Raw genomic sequence first — 20141 nt, 5'->3', positions numbered from 1 at the left:
TCTACAGCACACCATTCCAAAATCTATTCTATTCACAGCATTCCAAAACAGCCTTGCCAAGTTGTTAGAAGATTTTTAGGTAACAAATTATTCAACCTATCTGTGTCCTATGTTGGCCACACCAGTTGTGCATATCTTTGAAGTTCCTTTAGATAGACAAATGTGAAGACTCCCCAGATGCTGAAAAGGAAGTCTTCTAGAGCCAGGAGAAAGAAATATCCTGAGGGCAAATGTGTTTCTGAAGCACCACTCATGTCCAGAGGCTGTGCTATTTCAGAGAGCATTTGTCTTGTTCTCCTATTAAAATGGATCCTCTTTTGCATATTTTGTGTTTCAATAGGAAGCGTGAGGTCACAATCAAACTCTTCGTGACAAGATCCAAATCCTTATTATCTACCTCGAGTTACTGACAAAAACATAGGAAGAGCCCTCAAAGGATTCACCTCTTCCTGCTATGTTTCCAAATCGCTGGGCTGAATGTTCAACCTTTTTACTGTCAAAGAATATTTCTTGCCCAATTTCAGTAGGATAAGAGGGGAATCCCCTATCCAAAGCCCTGTGGTTAAAGCACCTCCTGTGGAGGTGAGAGACATAGGTTTGACCTGATGAATGCATAAACTCTGCTTCCTATCATGAGTATGCTAATTACTAGACTGTGATATGAGAAGCAGACAGTGTTATCACTATCAAATCAATTACTCAAACTGGGTTTTAAAAGAAAGTGACCGCAGCCAAGTTTGAAAGGCCGACCAGCAATTGGTCAGGGTGCTCATAGCTGCAATGCCTCTAGCATGGGAGGTAGCCAGGCTGTCTAGATCCAGGTTTCATTTGAGTGTGAGTTCAGTCAAGTTGCTGAGGCTGTGGAATATTCTGGGCATTGAGGGGGAATAAGGACTCAAATAGGGTTGCTAGAGGGAATGGACACTGTAGAACCTGGTGGGGAGGCAAAGGGGAAGCCTTTTCTAACCAAAGTTCTGAACATAATATCCTCCAAATGCTGAAATATAAATGCAACATGCCACTATAAGAGTTTTTGAATATTTTGTAATGAGAATGCTGTTGAATTAGGTGGACACTGTGTTCACCATCTGATGGTAAGGTTTCCCCACCATTTCTGAATGTGACTTTAAGTGAATGGAACTTTACTCATGGCTAAAGGTTTTTTTTCTTTGTTTTGTTTTGGGTTTTTTAATGCAATAAGAATCTTGTTAGACTGGGATTTTTAACAGTGTTATTTTGTCTCTTCAAGTCTCCTTCAGATAAGGTTTTCTTGTATTCTGAAATGATGTGGCAGAAGGCAAAAAATAATCTTGTGACTCATTAGGAAATAAACAGAGGCATAATTGCCATCTGTGTTTCAGTCCGTTTAATCTTTTCTCTCTCCAGTCATGGAAAAAAGTTCATGAAAAAGTTGAGGTCTGGTTTTGTGATATTTTTTCAGAGAAGCTGGCTTAAAAAATTACAGAAAAGAAAGGAAAAAAAAAAGAACAACCAACAATACTGGCTCTATACATTATATTAGACAAAATGGATTAAATTTCTGACACCCTACTCATCAAATTCTGACCTTGATATGACCCCATTGGCTTTTTACTGTTTGATGTTCTCAAACGATTTGGTGCCACTTTCCCTTTGTAGTGCAGTTAATTTTGAGTGTTAGGTAGAGATCAATAGTCATAGCTTGAAATTGGCACCTTTGGAGGAAAAATATGTTGTGTGGCAGTAACATAGATTTGATAGTACTTCAGTTAAGAAAATGGTGTACTCTTTCATTATTGTTTTCAATGACAGTATCCAGAGTGTTATTTCATTCTCCTACCAAGATTCTGACAGTCTCTTGTAATATCTTATCTATCAAAGAGTTTTCATTCTTCTCCTTTCATGCTTGGCTTCTGAAGTGGAACTTTATTTAAAAGGACCCTGAAATTAAAAAGAATGACCATGGCACTTCTGCTATCAAGTTGGTCAGTAAGAAATAAACCCCCTTACTTCTAGACTTGTGTATGGCCTCCCCTTTGCCCACACTGAAATCTCATTTTATGTGTTTGCCATACTAGAAAAGCTTAGCTGCCAGGAGGGAGGCAGTGGGCTGCTGGATAGAGTCTACTCTTCTCACAGGTAGCTGGGTTTTGCATAATGCATAAAAAGGATGGATGAGATATGTCATCTCTGCCTTTGTCTATATGAAAGTGCTCAGTGCCTTGTTTTTGATCCATTGCTGCACTGGGAGGAGGGCCTCCCTTTGCAGAGAAAGGTTGTTCCTACCCAATGGCTTGCAGTACATGGCTGGGCCTTGGATTTGTGGGAACCTGCTCCTTTTTATGGGCCCCCACCCCAGAACACTCAGTACTGCAGAGGTGTGATGAAGTTCTTCCTCAGGTGTACAGCCAAACAGGTGCTGAAGAGTTTGAGGAGTTCTAAACATACTGCTAAAATCCTGTCACCAGAGCAAGTGTGCCCTTTCTTCTGTGTAACTTTGAATATCCTCACTAGTTTCATCAAAATTTGACAGAAGGATGGAAATACCTTTTTGACCAGTATCCGTGAATTAGGTGCTTGCAGGTAGGAAAGAAAATGCAGATAGGCCCAGGAGAAGAGTGGCTGTGGAGACTTTGAAGAGAGATGTCATGACACTCTCAATTGCAGAGAAATGTCAGTTACGGCTTGTGTCCCCTCGGTACCAAGGAATCCAGCCTCTGGACACGGCTGAATAAGGAACCTGGCTGCAGTGGTCATCTGTTCCTGGAGCTATTTGATTCATTTTCATATATTTCCTAGGAAAATTGTGGGTACCTCTGTTCTACCAGTTACTCAAAAAGCATTCCGCAGATTTCCCAAAAAGCAGTTTTGTTCAAGTTTGCTTGTCAGGTGCTTTCTGGGGAGCATTTTAAAAGCTAAGCATGAACATTTTCAGATCAGCAAATACTTTAGATCCCTTTTTACTTAGAGTCAATAACAAAAGTTACCTGAATGTGTTTTTGATTTGTGATGATGGTAAAACATCATCCACAGGGAAAGTGGAGTTGTTTTGAGACTTATTTTCCTATGCAGTAATTACCAGTTAAGTACTGCAGTGTTATCTGGACAGTTGCTCCTTTCATACCTGCAGCCTTTTAACTGCTGCTGGGTAACAGAGACAAGCTTCCTCTCTGCTGGGAAATAGTCTCTACTATTCAGATTCCTGATTCAGAGGAAATTTAACCAACAAAAAACCTCATCAAAGTGACCACCAGCAGTCATGGCACGTGGAGCTACTTTTCTTAATGATTCATTTAGGCTCCTTTGCCTACAGCCAGAATTAAATAGCAGCTGAGGGGAAAGTTGTCAACTACAGTAATGTGATGCATTGTAGGAGCAAGTGCTGACTGTAGCAGTGGCTGGACAGGACAGACTCATGCTGTAAGCTCTCTCACTCAACCGAGGCTTATGGCTGCTGACAATATTTTTTCCAGTGTTGTTTTTGAGTCTGTTACTGTCATAATTTCACTCATTTGTGGCTGTGATCTTGGGAAACAAATGCAATTAGTAAAAAAAGACCATAATCATAGTAAATGGCTTTAAACTGGAAAAGGGTAGATTTATACTAGATATTAGGAAGAAATTCTTTACTGTGAGGGTGGTGAGATACTGGAACGTGTTGCCCAGAGAAGCTCTGGGTGTCCCCTCCCTGGACAGGCTGGATGGGACTTTGAGCAACCTGGTCTTGAGAGAGGTGTCTCTGCAGGGGGAACTAGATGATCTTGAAGGTCCCTTCCAACCCAAACCATTCCATGATTCTGTGATTTGACACAACTTATTAATATGTGCTTTTTGAGTAATCCAAGAGGATTTTGAGAGCTGTTCTTTTAGGAGTGTTCAGCTTATTACAGCAGTTGGAAATGAAAGAAGAGTGTTATCAAGTGAGCCCTTTCTAGAGTCACAGCTCTTTCTTATCCCATTCTGCAGAAAGGAATTATCAGTTTCTGCTTTTCTCCCTCGACAGCCTCCTCAGGCTGTTTACTTGAGAATCAAGTGCCCAAGCCAGGAATCATTTTTACACCTTGGAAGCAAGCATGCCTCTTTTAATACCATCTTTGTTCATAGCGACTCTGTTCTCCAAGTCATAATACCTAATCTTATTGGGGAAGAGAGTACACAGTATATAAAGTAATGGCTGGGCTGGTGTGCAGGATCTTTGGGTGTAAATCACTGCCACTCCAAGAAATTTAACAGAGCACTGTTCAGTTACAGTCACTGCCCCAAGTTACTAGCAATGAAGTTTCTGGTGCAGAAGAGTACCAAGAGAGACTTCCAAAATGCAAGATTGTCTTATTTTGAAAAGAAACCTGTGCCATTCACTATCAGTTCTTTCTAGCCAGCAATCAGAAGTCAAAAAATCACAAAATCTGAATGCAAAAATGGACTACTGAAAAAATGAGAGGGCAGCCAGACCCCATCTCCAACTGATTCCTGAATCTTTGAGAATATACCTCAGCAAGGATGGCTGTGCATGGAAGCAGCTGTGGCAGCTACACCACGTTGCTTTTCATAAAATGAGGAACTTTGTAATAGGGACAGACTCTGAAGATGATACTGTTTTCCTTTCTACTTGTTTTATTATTGAGTCTTTGGAGAGCACATGGGAAAGAAGTATTTCTCCATGATTTTCTGGTTCTTTAGCAGTGGAACAATGGCTGAGCAATAGGACAATGGCTAATGAGAAGGGATGTTGTAGGTACCCATGCCTCACGCCTTCACATCTCTGAGGTCTGCAAGGGAATCAAACCTTGTTCTAAGGAGCGTTATGCTATTGTTCTGCTTGGAAATACTTGGTGTACTGCTTTCCTGACATTGCCTCTTGAAGGCAGTTGCATTTAGCATGCTTTTTTGTAAGCCTATATTCTTCTAGCCCCAGCCTTCAGACAGGAAAGCCTGGGCTTATCAAAGCGATGTTCTCTGGGTGTGACCTGTATTAAATCTGCAGCTGTCTGGAGAAGTTTTCCCTGAAGGGAATACTGAGGGTGTTCTGAGATATCAGCTTTCTCAGATGTGTGGCTGGAGTTCATACATCATCTCATACAGGGGAGCGCATGTCTGTACCCCACTTCAAGTGGGAGGGCTGAAAGCAAGTTCACTGCAGGGGCTTGTCTTTGTTACATTGATCATGTAATCAGTGAGTTCATGATTAAGAAATCATTCTAACACAGACAAAGCATCAGTGGTGCTGCACACCAACCATTACCATTGGCATCAATGGCAGCTGGAGGTGTTGAGTATCACAGTTGTATGTGGGAGTCTCTGTTTGGCCCAGGCCTCACCTCCTGCCAGGAGGGGCTTAGTGCATTTCCTGCTCTGAAGCCCAATGTTCATACCTGGCAGATCCAGCTGCACTTAGACACAAGCTGTTCTTCTTGGCTGGAATTTTTTAATTAGTGAAATAAAGTTATCACACTGCTTTAAATCCAGTTTAACAGCAGGAAGAAAGGTTTAGCAAAAGCAATCCTTTAATAAAGCTTCATTTAACTTCATTTAACTTCATTTTTAACTACAATTCTCACCATCCCCTGAAAGTCATGTAGGTAGACCAGCTTCTTCATATACCCTCAGTGAGTGCCTGCAACTCATCCGGGGTTCCTGAGCAACTGCCTTTTTTCCCAAGTTTGGTTTAGGCCTAAAATGAGGTACCAGTCTTGCCTCCTAATAGCTATTAAATGTGTTTTGAAAAGCAGTTCCACTGTAGTTGCTTCTGCTCCTCTTGTTTACACTTTTTCAGACTGATATGTTTTGGTGTATTACCTATCAGTTATTCTAGAGCAGCTCCAACGCTGTACCAGGGAGCATTCCCAGGCTCTGGCACAAGCTGCCAGAGGGATGTTTACAGCATCCTTGCCTGTGCATTTAGGTGGTTCCACTGATTACCAAAGCAGTGCATACGCTTACAGGTAGATCAGTCCTTAAGTTGTTCTGCATATTGCAGCATGCCAGTGAAGATTCAGTCACTGGATTCAGCAGGAGCAAACAGACTGCTGAGCAGGTGAATGGAAGAGTAATCACTGGAAAACTTAAAGTTGAAATTTGATTTCCTTGCTAAATCTGGAGATGCATGAATGCATTGTTCAGGGATGGGATCTATGAGAGATCCCTGGTTTGCTGCTAGCTACATAAAAATGCTGTTAATAGTGAATTATTTTTAGAAGGGAAGCTGATATATTGTAAAAGTGTCAATGATGATGATATGGTAGTTAGTATTCATAGTGTGTGTTTGCAGCCTAGATAACTAGGCACTTCCAGATTTGCCAGCAATTTCAGGTACACTCTTTCTGCAACTTTTAGTGCAGGCAAAATACCTGGCAGTACTTAAATAATTGAGTTTGAGCAGAAACTGCAAATTCAAAAGAAATGTCTCTTGCTTTATTACAAGAGACTACACATGTGTTAAAAGAGTTTGGTTTAGTACATGAAAGCCAGATGTAAAAATGCTGCCTCCAGCTTGCTCCATCCCCTGCCAGCTGTCTGCTGTGAGTGCCTTTCCTCCCTACCACCCCATCTACTACAAGCCCTCCCGCTTCTGCTCAGCTATCAAGTGACTGCTCATCTTCTCACCTTTAGAGACCTTTATTGTGCTCCCTGACTCCTGCCCACTGTAGCTTGGGTCAAAGCCTCCATTTCCATCCCAAACGGTACTATTATTTGCCTGGTATGTGGCCATTAGCATTGTTGTATTCTTTACATGATTGTCTACAGAAAGGAGCACCTGAGTATTTGTGGATCTGGAAGGGACCATTTTTATATGCACCTAACTGGCATGTTTATAGAGTGAGAACAGTACGCTTAGAAGCTACAAAGCATCCATGATATTTTATCTGAGCTGTTTTGGTCAGAACTGAGTATGGTGGGAAACTGTTTTCCTATATGGGTCAGGATTTCTCCCTTACATCTGTGTCTGTTGCACTTGGTCAAATGACCAGAAGCCCCATAGTGGCTCAGTCAGGAGAACAGAGAAGGGCAGTCCAGCTGTACTTTCTAAACAAAATGGAGTACCCCCAGGTGGTGCTCTGGGGCAGAGGTTGTACCTGGCCACCCTCACTCAAGCTCCACCCTGAGAGTCTTCTGAGAAAAGAAGTGGAAAGAACACACTGCAGACATGACTGCTTGAAACCAGGGCTCACAGATGGTAAGGGACCTATGGCAGGCCAGTGGCAGAGCTAGAAAGGGACCCTGTTGGCCTGACCACCTCTAATGGTGTGACAGTCTATTTGTGCAAGAAATCTAGGTAGTAACAGAAGTAAGTATAGTTACACTGAATTAAATGTGTCCCAGAAGAAGTAAACTTCTGCTCCAGAATCCCAACAAACAAACAAAACAGAAAACAAACTCAATTGCCCAGAAAACTTGTTTATGATATGTGTTTGTGCCTGGAAATAGTCCAAATTTAAGTGACAAATGTGTGGAACTGGAGTACATGAAATGATGCCATGCCTCATTTCTGAGCAATGGAAACCTGTACCAGTTTGACCACATACTGCTTCAGTTCTGTCATGCCTCAGAATTTCCATGCTGAGTTTTAGGCTAAGAGCAGCTACCACAGCCATATTTAAACATCTCTCAAAGATCTTGAAAAGATGCTACTGATCTCCAAATCATAGCCTCTTAGATATTGTTACTGAAACTTTCTAGAAGTGGCACAATCCAGGAGGGAGCAATTCATCCTTGGAGTAACTCCATTTACTCTAGCAGTTTGGCCCTGAGGGAGCAGGAGCACTTGATGTCTGACAGCAGCCCCAAATGTCAGTATTTCTCCCCTTGCTCATTTGCCTATTTGCTGTGGTAGATTTCATGCCGTTATAAGCTGTTTATGTACAGCCTGATCAAAGTACTTAATGACAGGGTTAATTTCTACGTATAATGAGAAAGTCAAGACAGGAGACAGGTACTGTATAATCGAATTTTTCATTTTGGAATTTATTTCTCTTCATGTAAAGCTTAGCTTTGATTTTTATTACCATTAACGTCTGCATTTACTATTCTTTCTAGTCTCTCAGAGGAGCTAAAGCTACAGCGGAAATAGCAGAGGCACCAAACTGTTCCAACATCTTCCATAAAAGTATGATGATAAAGGAAAGAGAGTCTGTAACTTTTCAGCTACGAGAGCTCAAAGTGCAGTTCAGTTTGGGGGACAGTTCTTAATAAAAGTGCTTTGCTTCAAATAGTCTGCTGAGGCCACTTATCTGTTTATGATTCAGTAGGTATGTGCAAAGGCATGGATGTTTGTGTGTCTGTGTACGCAGCCATGGGAAGAGCCATAGATTGTGCTAAAATCCAGAGATCTTGCACTTAACGAAGTGTGTGTCTTCAGCAGGATTTTCCAGACATAAATGATTCCCCACGGCATCCCTTTGAAAGAACCGATTGTGAAAAAGAAGTTAGTAGTCCTCATTTCCCAAAGGACAGAAGTGAGACGTGGAGAGTTTGATCTGCATCTCTCCTGTTTGTTTTGGTTTTAATTTTTCAGCGCGCTGAGCACTGTGAATATTTCTGGATGTTCAAAAATGTAGGGGTACAATGGTGGAGGCCTTAGAAAATATTGCTGTCATTGCTGTAGCTAGCTTGAGGAATTAGGCTGGAAGCGGAGACAAAATTAAACCTGGGCATATCCAGCTCACTCTACATCCACTGTGTTCCTCTTTTTCAAGCACTCTATAAATTTTAGAGAAAAAGGGATTTGGAAGTTCATGTGATCTTAAATTCTGTGAACCGCTGTTAGGTAAGTTTCCATATAGCTGAGGTAGAAATCTTTCTTTGTGAAGAAAATGTGCACCTCTATTAGCACCACTGTGCAATCTGTAGTTTGCAAATGTGGTGGGAGGCTTTGCTCATGCTAATTTGGGCTCAGTCATGCACCTTCTTTTCCTCTTTTACATGCAAATAGCAGCTGTGTCAGTCTCTGGGATGATTGCTTGTTCCTTCAACAGAGATTCCAGTGCATACCTTAAACCAGTGCATTTGTGCGTGGGTAGAGGTATATCATGGTGGTACAGTCGCTGACAAGGAAAGATCTGTGATGGAGGTTGGAACAAGTTAGTGAAATGGAGAAGTTTTGAAAGATACTGAGCTCTTCTGGTGTGTTTACATTTATCAACCCCCCAAAAACAGGAGTGGAATGGCAGAGGACTGAATAAAATGACGATCCATGATCCTGCCCCCATCAAAAAGAGGTCTCTTATTTGCCAGAGGGGTTCATTTCTTTCTTCTTCATAGGGAGTCTCCCCATTTGAGTGCATCCTGGAATGCACCAAATTTGCCCTTGATTCACCAGATCTTTCAAATCCATAAGGAACAAAGGGTGTGTGGGCTGTCTTGGTGCAAAGTGAATACAGTAGTGATGTAAATCTCCCCTCTTCAGCTTATAGGGCTGCAACACCCAAGGGATTGGGCAGCAGCCCTTGGGCTGGGGCAAGTCAGCTGCTAGCCTTGAAGCAGAATGTTATTTTCTCCTCTGTTTTCAGCACTTGTGGCAGCAATTCTCTCCATTCTCTCTTTAGCCACCTGAACATAGCCACTACTCTACTATGGCCTTTTCCACTTCTGAAAGGCTATTGTGTCACAAAAGACAATGAGAAATGAATTCAGAGAAAATCTTTTCAATGGCATCACTTTGGATACCACTGAACTTCCACACTGAAGAAAATGGGCATCGGTGCCCTGTGGGCTGAGTAGTTTAAGTGTTGTACAATAAGGACCAGTTTAAAAGGGTGTTTAAGGATTTCAGAGCTTCCAAGAATTAGGAGAACAATGTTTTCTAGGAAAGTCAGCTCAAAAAAATATGCTGTCCCTGTAAAGTTCCCAGTTGACTCTGTAGGCTGCTTGCGACAAGGGTTCTCCAAAGGTGGCAGCTCACCTTTCAGAAAGTTCAAGCTAGTGTTTTCAGAAGGGCTGCCGTGAGTCAGAGTGCCACAGCAACTCAGTGCACAGCTGCTGCCTCGTGGGTCCCTGGCTGTCCCTGCAGGCCATAACTGTGCTTCAGCTTCCTTCTGACCTGCTTTAAGTCTTAAATATATCCCTTCTGTGAGTGTGCAAATGAGAGCAGAGTCAGGGGAAGAAATGTATGTGGATGCTTTAATGATGCTGATGGAGTAAAAGTGATTCCAGCTTTGCATAGGGAAGGCACATACACCACTCTGTAACTTTTCCTTGGGTCCATGTGCAGAAAGTGGCCGTGACGTGTGAAGTTTCTGTTGACTTCAGTTTTGGCAACGCTAAATAAAGTGGGTAATGTGTTGTGATACAACGGAGGAAATCCTGCCCCAGCAATGACAGTGGATTTTGGTTTTGATTTTGAAGGTATTTTAGGATTTCAATTATAGAAATTAGTAGCAATCCCCCATGCTGAAATAATCTAGTTATTTCCTGTTGAAGACAGGCTTTTAAACAACATGGATACTAGAAAAAGTGCTTTTCAAATGGAACTTTTTCTATTGCAGAGGAGCATCTTGAGCTATTGACCCCACAAAGTAATGCATGCATGTAATAAATTTATTCCCTGTCTATTTAAAACTCCCTTGTAACAATGTGGGTGGATCTGGTAATGCTGTGCTCCACCATAACAACAATTTATCCAAAGCAATTTGTTGCCTGGCCTAAATTTTGCAAAAGTATCTGGTCTTTAAAACCTCTGAGAAAGGGAGATATTTGCACCTGACACGTTTACAAGTAACTTAGATCAGGTTATTGATTGGTCCTGTGTATGTTGTTTTCCAGTGGGAGGATGAGATGGAGAGGCCAATCCGTTACTGCAGCTATCTACCACTGGAAAGCAATAGTGCTAATGATACAGGTTTTCAATAGCTGATTTATATTATCCTGCAGTCAATAAGAACTCATGCTTTTGTCACTGTATTGTTCAAAGCAATGCTCTTGAAGACTGCAGGCCCCAGATCTGACCCTCTGTAACAGATCTCCTGTGTTACAAGGAGGTGCAAACGTAAAAAGCCCATCAGTGCTCCAGAGTATGGTCTGGACCAGCTCTTGCTCACTGAGCAGTAGGTTCTGAGTGCTCTGATCTGGTACGAGCTCGTTCCAGTGAGCGATTCCTGTAAAGATGAACTATAGCTCCACTGACTGCTCCCCCACACTGTGCCACCCAGAGGTGAAGGATGATGGAGTTCCAGTACCATCCCTGGGCAGAGATTGCACTTAAAATCTCAGTGACTGACTGCTAATTCAGTGGTGATTAATGAGAAATGTGTGTTGGTGGTTTTAAGTGAGAGGCAGTAACTGGATCTCCCTTCCTCCTCCTAGTGATGCGAGTACTCTGGGCACCGCAGAGGAGCTTCCCACTGAATGAGGCACAGCTGCTGAGGAGAGCATGGCAACAGCAAGACATGGCATTCACTGAAGAAAGCACTTGACAAGCCATGTGAGAACCAGCGTAAGCAGCCAGCAGGCACAGCCCCATCCTCTCGGGTGTGTTTGAACATGATATTTGCCACATCAGAGAGGACTGGCATAGCGGCTCAACTCAGCTAGGCTGGCAGCTCTCTAGGGATGCTGTGGGAAAGGGCGCAGGAAAAGGTAGAGAGTAGTCTTTTCCAGGCTTGACTGTCCTGCACTCAGGAGGTTGTATGAGGAGTCCAGGGAACAGAGTCAGCTTTCAGCTTGGGCTGGAAGTTATAGCTGGGTGGCAGAGCAAATCGTGGGAAGGTGTGCGAGGTGCAGCAGGAGGCACTGAGCTACTGTGGGTGGTCTCGCACTCTGGCCCCTGCACTGGACACTGGAGTGGTTCTCCACAACACGTGCACGAGGGGAAAGGATGTCTGCAAATGATCTTTGCACTTGGAGATGAGAGCATAGCCTTAATGTGGAGGTTTGCACATTAAGATGTGCTGACCTATTGGGACAGTTAATATGCTTCTGGACTTGCACATACCCTGTTTTCAGGCAAACATTTCATGCAGATTTGTAACATGCAATAGCTGCCAAGCATCTTTTACATAGTCACAGTCTAGTGACTGAAGGATCCACTAATTAAGAAGCCCTTAATTAGGCTTTTAAATGATAAACTGTAATAGCTCTAGTGCAGCTGTTGTAAACTATAGAGTAAATTATACCCAGTTGAAAGAGGCTTTAATTACATATTTATATAACAGACTTGAAGGACTTTGAGAGATAAAAGAATTTTTAGTGTCTGCAATTAAAGAAACAAGAGAGTAACAATAGGGCTCTTAAACCAATGAAAGCAAGGAAATTCAAAATTAATCTGCAAAGTCACACTGGTACTTTGTTTTATGCTCACGGCATTCTAATTTTTGGGGTTTGTTTTTCTTCTTTTTGTTTTCATAATGCATGAGACAAAGAAGTATTGTCAGTCAGGAGTTTATGTCCCCTGCTCTCACTTTCCTAGCTTTCATAGGTCCATGTGCAAACTTAGTGATACTTCAGGAAACTTTTCTTGGTTATGTTTTTGCAGAAATTCCAGCAAGATTATCAACTACTTTTGCTCCTTGCATCCTGGTTTATAGGATGGTTTGTTGTGCACATGCCTTTGTGAAGTTAGCAGGAGCTCAAAAATCAGTTATACTGACCTTGAAGACCTTGTTCAGTCCAAATTTAGCCTGCACATTGTGGTGCAGTTTTGGCAGCCATTCACCGTGCTGTATTTACCAGGTGGAGTAAAAGTCTGGATGTACCTGGAACTATTCAGCTATTTGGAGATGGTGCTGTTTTGCAGGATTCAGTCCAACTCCACTGAAATTGAAGAGAGTTAAGCTTTTGCTCATATTTAGGTCTGGACCAGACTCCAAACTACCTACCCATTAGACATCAGCACTGCTGCCTTCTCCACAGCTCTGCCTGACAGCCTCTCTTGGTAACCTTACCAGTAGTCACAAACTTGCATGTGCTCTCTGCTTCCCTGGTTTACCCAACCCTGCTTGCTTCCCTTCCTTGCCACCTCTGATCACAAATAACATTGATGCACAGTAGTGAATAAACACTTCTTTATAGAGAAAAATAAAACTGTCTCTGATGTGCCATCCATTGCCTGATGGGTTTGCTGATCTGCTGCCAATTCTTTTCTTTTCCTAGATTACTGCTCCCCAGGACAAGAACTGTGTCTTTAGTGCTTGTGTGCCTCTGCCAGGTAGATGATACGTACATTAGACTGCAAGACTGTAATGTGTAGAGAGTTCAGCTCCTTTACCTGCTCTCTGGGGCCGGTCTTTACAACTGTAAGACTTAGCAGCCTAAGACAGCTAAACAAGGTATTGCTTTTTGCTTATTCCAACCACATCCAAGCATTTTTATCCGTAAGTATCACAGCAAGGAAAATAAGGAATACCACTCTCACAGTTAATTTTTATGGCTGATTAATTAGCCCGAAGAGTATTAAATTGTGCTAATGTAGTTTGCCTCTTCAATGCTGTCTTTTGACTTCAATGGAACTTAGTACGTGCTTAAAGTTAACTACTTGCCTAAGTGCTGTGGTGAATCGGGGCCTAGGGCATTAATTAGAACTTGGCTCAGATTTACTTTCAAGGCTTTTTTCTCCTTTTTTTTTTTTTTTAACTCTTCAGAGCTCAGCAGTTTAATTGGTATGCAGATGTTTCCCTTTATTGCTGGTAGAAGCCTCTGTCACTGTTCTGAAGGTACTCAGACATCAAGGCTGGTACAGTGGGCAGGAAGAAACCCCCCCTGAAGGCTTTCAAGCTTTGTGGGAAATAATGATGTATGAGACAGGGATTCCTTTGGAACCTGAAGGGAACATGACAGATAGAATAATATGGGAGGAAAACATTGTCTTCACAATTGAGACTGATGGTCTCATCTTGTCTCCTTGTTATTGTTACCAACCAAGACTGAGATGAGCTTTCTTATGAAGAACTTCATTTCATGGCAGGTTCTATATGTTGGACGCACTGCGCTCAGTGGTAGCTTTCCATCCAAGGTACAGATATTGACAGGCTCTGAGGAACTCTTTGGGATGGTGCTTTAGCTTAAAACCTAAAATTCCTTCCAGCATTCAGATGCATTTTGTCAGGAGTGACAGTTGCAATTTGATAATCTTTTACCACTTTGCCTGTCTATCTCAAACAGCTAGCTGGAGGGGAGAAACCCAGAGTTGTTGGGCACAGGAGTGTCAGCTTTATGAGTCAGCTTTTCTCACACTTTATTAATTTCACTTTCCAGTGGTTAGTGAATGTTTGGAAGAGACAACTGATCTGTATGGATCTGTGTAGGATGGAGCAAAGCTGGAACTAAGGGAGTGCAAGTTGACAGCAGTGCAATAGCTCTAATTGACAGATACCAAAGGCACTATTTAAAGCAATTTTTCTTCTGCTGTTAAAGTTAAAAATGGCCCCCAATTTGTCCTCAGATTCCAATGTTAAAAAGAAATGTTTGCATGTATATTAATTTAAAATGGATTAGCTGGAATATTAAGTGCTCCTTTTATGTACTTGCATTTTCAAGTTAGATGATCCAAGATGCTTCTGTGCAAGGTACAGGAAGATGACTGTTTCTTAACTCCTCCAGAGTAAAAGCTGTCTTTCAGGGGATACTTTGCACATGTGAGATTTGCGCTAGTGTTTTTTGGCACTCACAATTTCATCAGAAATGCATGTCAGCAAATGGGAGGCAGAAAGATTAATACACATGCTGCATGTTGTGGGTGCAAAAATGCAAGTAGAAATTACACCCATCATTGAAAGGTCTAGGAAAATATGCCTTCCTGAATGTGAACAGGACAAATTAGGAAATATCAGATTTCTTTTACAACTGGCTGCTACTCTTTACATTTCTGGAGAACTGGGATCTTGCTGTTAATCTTACAAAAATAGATGCTGTGGTGAAGCCTCAGGCATGAATAAAATTGGATGTTAATCTTAAAGCAGATTTTTTACAGCTATGCACTGAGAGCCAGTGAATCCAAATGATTTTGGAAACTCCGTGTTTGTTACTTACTTAGATCAAAGTGCTGTGGGAAAAGAGGTCAGTGGCCCAGGTACATATTGTAACATTGGAGGGTCCTTAAAGTTGAGCAGATAAGGGCAGCAAATATTAAACATCTCTCACTTCACACAAATAATAGGCAAAGCTGAAAAAAGCCTGCTGACAAGAGGAGTGGGTGTTGGTGGGTGACTTGCTGCAGTTTTAGAGCTGTTAAGTGTAGGTTTTTTAGCATTTTCATTATTTAAAAGTAGAGTGGTAGTTTCTTCACTCCCTCTGAAAAGTTACTAATTTACTCTGAAATACAGGGTAACCCACAATGATTTAACAGATTTGTAATGTGCTTTAGAGTGATTTCAAGTAACAGACGCCCTTCTTCTCGCCAAGTTTCCCACCGTCTCAGCTCTGCCTCCGCTCCTTTCTCTGTGTACATCTGCACCAAAATGCAAAGCAGGGGCTGCCCCACGTGTGACTTTCATCTGCCTAGTTCCAGTGTCAATGGGCCGAGCAGCGTTGACCACTCATGCCCATGCAGATTCCTTATTCCCAATGTTCAGAAAGGGGCCGAGTTAATAACGTTTGGATGTTGGAAATCCCACCACAGAGCATGGCATGGTTCGAAAGCACCTGCCGCTCTGCTAGTGGCACTACAAGCAGACAGTCCTTCCTGGTATGCGGATCTTTTGCCAAGTGCATGGGAAGTACCAGTGGAGCGTGGCATTGGACCACGATTAGCGTCCCCAGGGTGCTCCTGGAATCCAGGCAATATCATCATCTGCAGACCTCTCTGTCTCATTCAGCGAAAGCAGCTGAGCTGTGTTCCCAAATGGCTGTCCAACAAGACAGGCTTCATGTGGAGATGAGGCACTCAAAATGTTTTCCCTGGCTGTCAAGCTGAATGGGTCTCAGCCAGGTCATGCTGCGACCAGTTCATGCCTACCTATTGCTCCTGTTCAGTAGCCATGCCTATGGAACGATGTTTAAGCTAGAAGCCCTTAGCATGGTAATATTTGAATATGATGGAACCTTGCTAAAGAGAAGTTGGCCTTGTATTTACTGTGAGCAGTCTCTGGTGGTTTGTGGTAGGGAGTTGGGGCCTGGGGCTGAAGCCACAACCTCCAGGACCAAACCGCAGAATTTACACACTCCTGCCAAGGCCTGCCAATTGGTGTTCCTAGCTAAAGGTCTGTGTCACCACTATTTTGTATGCTACTGTCTTTGCTGTTTGAGGGAGGAATATATTTTATTCAGTGTAGCAATACTGTCTAGCTTAGTTTAATTTTATTAGCTGCTGATATGTTACTATTCAGTGCATCCATTAGCTTATTTAGTGTCAGTAACCAAGGGCAGAAATACTTCAATGGGAGCCTAGATGGAGATGCTTTCTCTTCCTCTATTCCTCATGAGAACCCACCTGCAGTACCACATCCAGCTCTCAGACCCCCATCACAAGAAACACAAGGGCCTGTTAGAGTGGGTCCAGAGGAGGGCCACAGAAATGATCAGAGGTCTGGAAAGCCTCTCCTATGAAAAAAGCCTGAGAGAGCTGGGGCTGTTCAGCCTGGAGAAGAGTAGGCTCCAGGGAAACCTTACTGCAGCTTTTCTTAAAGGGGGCTTATAAGAAAGATAAAGATAGACTTTCTACAAGGGCAGGCAGTGATAGGATGAGAGATAAAGAAAGTTTTAAACTAAAAGCAGGTTTATTTAGATTAGATATAAGGAAGAAATTATTTATTGTATTGGTGGTGAGGTACTAAAACAGGTTGCCCAGAGAAATTATGGATACCCCATCCCTGGAAATGTTCAAGGCCAGGTTGGATGGTGCTTTGGGCAACCTGGTCTAGTGGGAGGCCTGTGGGGGGGGTTGGAACTAGATGGTCTTTTAGGTCTCTTCCAACTCAAATCATTCTATGGTTCTATGCTGAGGTTCTGGATCTCAACAATGTTTCTTTTGCCTTTCTTCCTTTCCCTGATCTAGAAAGCCAGGAGAACGCTTATCCACTCATAACAAATGATTCAAGCTGCATGAGACTGAAAGGTCACTGTAAGTTTCTGTTACTATCCTGATGTGACTGGTATAAATCACATCTTCTAGCAAACTTTAAGGAAGTAAGCTTTTGTTACAAGGTGAGATGGTAAGTTAGTGCCACTGACGTCTGTTGGGTAGAATATTTTATTGTGAAACCATTCTTTTTCTGGAGGCTCAGTCAACTGCTCTTGACCTGGGAACGTACAGTGTAGATAAGTGTGGTCATGAGGCTGAACAGATCTCAGGCTCTGGGATTCATACATGCAACTCTCCTTGATCTGAACTGGAGAAAGGCCAGAGTTTGTTCACTTTCACATTCTGTAACTGAGAAAGATGAGTTCTCTTCTAGAGAAGCAATAATTCCTTCCATTCTTCACAAATAGATGATGACTAAAGAAGGCCTGAGCTGAGTATAGATATTCTTACATTTACTCGAAATGAATGTAGCTCATAACTCTTATTTTAGCACCAATCTGGAACACTACTGTGAACAGATTTACAAAGTCTGTGTGTTTCTTACCTTGGCATTCTGGTATTTATACTCATTCTTGCACTGATACTTGAGAGTTTAATGAAGCAAATGCCTGAAAGGTGAGTAGGTGAAAGGTTGATAGTTTTGTATACAAACCTGTTCCTTTTGTGTACTCCATAATTTTCTTTCAGTTCTGAAGTATGATTTTCTTCTTCTGATACTAAGGAGTGAGGTGCGGTATTTTTTTGTTTGGTTTTTTGTTTTTGTTTTTGTTTTTTTTCTTCTAGCATGTGTGTCATCAGCAGTTATTAACTTTGTGCTAGTTGCAGGCTCCTTTGTTGCTGGATTGAAAAACCTACTAACTTCAACCATGTGTTTTTAGACTAGACACTTAACAAAAACCTTTACTGCATTTATAAAATGAGCAGATTTAATCTGAAAGTCATTGATAGAAACCAATAAAGAACTTCCTTGATGTGATTTCTGGACTTACTCTGTGGAACTGTATCACATGTTTTCAGGTATTGGACATAAGGGCACTTGGAAGGATAAAGAATGTTACATGTAGATGATAATGAAAATATTATCAGTATTTATAGGTCAGGCAATAATGTCAGTGTATTAATGTGATATGAATTATCTCTTTGATTTCATGGAAGTGCCTTGCTGTATATAGCTCACTGCAATAATGTGATCCTTGGTATACACAGTTTAACTTTCAAAATGTGTTAGTAATCTATTTGCCTTGAAACGCCTTATGAAAAGTATACTTATTATAGAACACATACAGTTGCTATCTGCCTAGTGCTGTCTCTGTTATAGCAACTTAAGCTCAGAGAACACATTTCGTAAAAACCCTCTTCCAAGCAGAGAAATTTTTTTGTTATTGTTGCTGTTAAACTGTTGCTGGAAACATTCATCAACGGTTAGAGATGTAGTCTTTCAACTGGACTTCCTTCACTCAAACTGTATACAGATTGCAAGATTCTTCAAGCCTGTGGTCATGTCAGGAGTGTGAGGAATAAGATATTAGCCTTTCTTTTAATCAGTAGGTCTTTGGAATAGTAATCTTGTTCACTGAATTGCCTTCTTTGTCATCCGTCACCAAATAACATCTTTGTAGAACTGCAGTAACTGGAAGGAAAGAAAATACTGGAGAGTATTTCTGTAATTGGAACTGGGCTTGGCATATTTTTACCTTTCTGAAAAAGAAATGCTGGTTTTGGTTCTCTGCTTTGCAATCCCATTTTTCATGTCGTTGAGTACTGGAACAAAAGAATAAAGGTGAGTACTGAGTAAACTGTGAATTCTTTTTGGTTCAGACTTCAAGAGTCTGTTCTGACACACATTTTGGTGTTACTTTTTCCTGGGGAACTGTATTCTTGAATTCTCAGAACATATTCTTCCACTACAACTTCACACAATATAGTAAACATTTGAATAAATTTCATACCATCTTACTGAAGTAGGCAGAATACTTATTTCTTGAGTAACCAAGCTTAAATTAAATGCTCATAATAATTAAAATTATAGATTAAAATTAGTGGCTTGCCATTCTATTGCAGAAATAGGTTGAATGAAAACCTCTGTCAAAAATTATAGCTTAAACACTGAATTAAGATACTGAATAATAGTGTGTCAGGAGTATAGTCTTCTATTCAGGACAGTGTTGTGACCAAGCAAGTGTTGTAGAAGCTCTGGAAACACTGAGACTTGGGCAAACATAGCACAGCCTCAGACTGTAGAGATGTTACCTCTTTTTGAACATCATCTGCTCAGTCCCTTGGTATATGGAAATCTGTCCAGCGTTTAAGGAGCTTGATAGTGTGGGAGACAGCCACAGATGTTCTATTAGTATACCTGAATGCTGAAGCATGGGGCAGGATATAGCTTCTCTTGCACTATGAATTAGATTGTCATCAAATTTAATTGGTGAAGCCCAATAAAACAGAAATGGCTCTACATTGGTGCTAAAACTTATGCCACTTGTATTAAATGCATGAGCAGCAATCAGTATTTGTGAAGACAGTGCTTTCCCAGAAATATTTATGTAAAACTTCTAGGTGAAATCTGAGCAAAATTTGGATTGGTACCTGCAAAAATGGTGACCTCTTCCCTTTGAAGTTCAGTTTTCCTCTTGATGATACCCCTCCACCTAGATTCCCTCCCAGGCAGCTGCAGTGAATGGATCTGACCGCAGAGGGAATCTGGCCACTGAATTCCTTTTCTTTCTGTGCAACTGAATGAAAAGCAGTTCTTATCAAGAGCTATGCAAAGTCAAATTCTGTGTGTCTTTTGAAGAACAGACTGAAAGAAATATTAATGACTGCTGGGACGTCTACAGAAAGGGATAAAAAAATTACTACACCAGGGAAGACAAAGGGGCTCTGTTAACTCTTTCATGTAGGTTGTATATATTAATAGTAACGACTACAGTTTCGTATTTTTGCAGGGAAACACACAAGGCTTTGAATTGTATTGTTTTAATTGCAGTTAACTGAGTGAATTAACTGGAAAATCACACACAGTGCTTTGATTGTCTAACTCTCTGTATGTGAGGCTTTGGGAACAGTTTGTTATTAGAAAAGAACAGCACTAACAAGAAATCAGCCAACATATAATTGCTGGGTTGAGGGACAGTTTGGGGAAAGCTGATATTTATTTATAAATTATTAAATAAAAAGCACATAATATGCGGGTCATCTCTTACTGCCTCCA

General features: G+C 41.6%; 1 long non-coding RNA gene across 2 annotated transcripts in view; it reads left to right on the top strand.

The window, feature by feature from the left end:
- Positions 1–18885, top strand: part of LOC116234983 (uncharacterized) — a 59654-nt gene extending 40769 nt beyond the window's left edge. The window contains exons 9-10 of one of the 2 annotated variants that reach the window (XR_016468713.1): positions 11278–11442; positions 13063–18885. This is a non-coding gene — a long non-coding RNA (uncharacterized LOC116234983). Of the gene's footprint in view, positions 1–11277; positions 11443–13062 lie in introns of those variants that run through there. The other variant, XR_016468712.1, reaches the window with a different exon arrangement.
- Positions 18886–20141: the final 1256 nt, after the last annotated feature.

This window comes from Phasianus colchicus, chromosome 8, assembly GCF_987193195.1.
Source record: "Phasianus colchicus chromosome 8, bPhaCol1.hap1.1, whole genome shotgun sequence".
NCBI lineage: Eukaryota > Metazoa > Chordata > Aves > Galliformes > Phasianidae > Phasianus > Phasianus colchicus.
Note: the sequence above shows the minus strand (reverse complement) of the source record. Positions and strands in the feature narration are given on the sequence as shown.